Genomic DNA, 3436 nt, shown 5'->3' with positions numbered 1-3436 from the left:
TATATATATATATATATATATATATATATATATTTATCTATCTACTATCTATCTATCTGTCTGTATACATATACAATCACAAAATCAGGAAGTATGAGAGATTATGAATATTATTTACTACATGGGTATCTTAGATATTGGGTTGCATGAACAAGTTAAACCACATCATAGTAGAATCATTATTAACTGATAGCTGATTCCTTGGAAGAGTGCTTTCTGTGAGTTCTACTTGATTCTCTGAATCCAATTTTCTACTTGTGTTTGTGTGTGTTATAAGGAGGAAGTTTCTGCTATGACAAACAGAACTAAAAGATGTTTAGATTAAAATAATCATGATAAAAACCTACATACATTCAGTACCTGATTCAGAGGATAATCTTACTAATGACGAAAAAACACTATGTATATGTTTTTATATATATATATATGTATTATTTCTTTACTACCCACAAGGGGCTACACACAGAGGGGACAAACAAGGACAGACAAACGGATTAAGTCGATTATATCGACCCCAGTGCGTAACTGGTACTTATTTAATCGACCCCGAAAGGATGAAAGGCAAAGTCGACCTCTTCGGAATTCGAACTCAGATTGTAGCGGCAGATGAAATACTGCTAAGCATTTCGCCCGGCGTGCTAATGTTTCTGCCAGCTCGACGCCTTTTATATATATGTGTGTGTTTGTGTATGTATGCATATGTGCATTAATATAGATAGATAGATAGATATGCATGTGTGTGTGTGTGTGTGTTCTAGAACTATGAATAAGGTGTAGCCTTAACAAGGTGAAGCTGGTGCAATTATTAAAAATGGTCCAGTTTGAACTCTTGAAAGCCAGTGGTTGAGGTGGAGAAGAAGGAATGGTGAGCAAATGATCTTCAGGAAGTCCTGCGGAGCGACACAGTTTCTTGAAGGAGATGAAGTGTGTGGTAGGATGGGTCGAAAGATTTGATAATGTGTTAATTTAGTATAAAACGCTCCAAAGTGTGGTGAAGAGACGGAAGTCAAGAGGATGATGTTGCCAAGGGTACTTTTGAATGTGGCTGGTTTATACAGGATTGTGGTTAGCAGCTTCTGAAGAATGGAGGTCATAGCCATAAGTCTCAAAGATTGATTGGCAGGGAAATAGGTTATACATACATATACATATATATATATATAAATTTAGTGAATGGAGTAAAACGCATATGTTAACTGCATATGCAGTTAACATATGCATTTTACTCCACTAAATTTATATATACTCAAGTACCCAAAATAACAAGGAGTTTCTACCTCATAAACAGGAGTTACACCACAGTCATTTTGTGATCTTTGCTACCCTGGTATCTATTAACCAATTTATTTTGTCCGAGTTATTTATTAATTAGGAGAAAATATATATATATATATATATATATATATATATATATATATACATATATATATGCATATATATTCATATATGTTTATTTATACATAAATATATTTACCTCTTCCTCCCACCCTACCCACACTAAACTGTCCATCCCCTACTCCCAGTTCCTCCATCTGTGCCGCATCTGCAGTGAAGTGATGACCATGTCTTTGAGACCCAGTCTCAACACATGGCTTGCCATTTCACTGTATATGGATATCTCCTCATCTTTATCCAAACTGCCCTTGCCACCCAACCTGGTTCCTTCCCCTGCTCTTGCATATGCTGTTGCATCTGCCTTTTCCTCTCCAACACCCCTATCCTCACTGGTACCCCCCCATCTCCTATCACATCACCAACACTTTTACCTGCACTTCTAACAATGTCACTGCATCTCCTGCTCTCTCTCTCTCTCTCTCTCTCTCTCTCTCTCTTTTCTTGTACATTGGTCAAATGGGATGCTGCTTAGCCAACAGTTTCACTGAGCACCTCTGAGACATCAGACTTGGCAATGACACCTCAGTCTCATGCTACTTCTGCTCAACCAGTCATTCACTACAACATCTGTCTGCATTCGGACTGTTTAACTGTTTTTGCACAGAGGCCACAACCACCCCTGCCTCTGCCGTAAACAAGAATTAATCTTCTCCCTTCGTTTCTTTGCTCCTTATGGCCTTAATTCACCATCTCTCTTCATCTAAAACCAACCCACACATATTCCCACACACCTCCCACCTTTAACTTCCTTTCCACCCCATATCTGTACACCAGCTAACTCAGTACTCTCACCACACCACCATTATACAAACACCTATACACACTGTTCAACTCAGTACTCACATCACACACCATTACAAACACACTCACATGAACATACACTAGCACCCAACATCTCCCAGTACCCGCCGCACACACCATCATGGACACTCCTACACACACTCACATGCACATGCATTTACACACACCTTCCTACTCCACACACACTTGCACCCAATACCTCCCAACCCTTAACTCTTGTCACCTCATCCCACCTCACACCTCCATACATTCCCCCCACAACACACAGTATTCACTCCTAAGAAAATACACAATGCATCTGCACACAACACACCTGAGCACAGACAATATACACATGCACACAATACGCATAAATACATACAACTTCTGCGCATAAACATACACAAAATACATGCGCACTATACAATCACTCACACACAAACACTTCAAGCACTAACACATACACACACATGCACACACCACTTGAACAAGCACACACAAGTGTTTGCACATGCACACACACGTACTACATGCAGCCTTATGCATGTATACACATATCCATATGCACACACGCAAATGCACCTCACTCTATACAATGTTTGCACTAGGTTACTTATACACATGCACACACACCTCTCATACATGTACTACACACAGCCTCACACATGTATACACATATCCATATGCACACACACACAAACACACACACAAATGCACTTCACTCTACACAATGTTTGCACTAGGTTACTTATACACATGCACACACACACACACGATTTCATACATACACACAGGCCCACATAATTTTAAGCTCACCCACACATACAGTTATATGCACTCATCCCCATTCACACATCTTCACTCACACCCACCATACTTACATCCACACACATGCTTGTGCTCTCTAGTTCAGCCAGGTCATCATTATTATCTCCCTTCCACTACCTCTTTCTTCTGGTCATTTCATTGTGTTGAACTGTTAATCTGTCCACATTTTCTCCTCTATCCGTTTTTTTCCTCTTTGTTCTTTCTATCAAAGAGCATAGGCTCTAAACGTCAAAGACTTTTCCATTCTTCCTGAGCATCAAACTAATACACCTGCTTGTTGTTCCCTCACCTGTCTTAATCATTTGTTTTCTGTAAATTTGAACCATAACTTTACATATGTATATATATATATATATACATAAATATATATATATACATATATATATATCAATCATCATCATCATCATTTAATATCTGCTTTTCATGGTGGCAT

This window comes from Octopus bimaculoides, chromosome 11 (assembly GCF_001194135.2).
Source record: "Octopus bimaculoides isolate UCB-OBI-ISO-001 chromosome 11, ASM119413v2, whole genome shotgun sequence".
Taxonomy (NCBI): domain Eukaryota; kingdom Metazoa; phylum Mollusca; class Cephalopoda; order Octopoda; family Octopodidae; genus Octopus; species Octopus bimaculoides.
Note: the sequence above shows the minus strand (reverse complement) of the source record.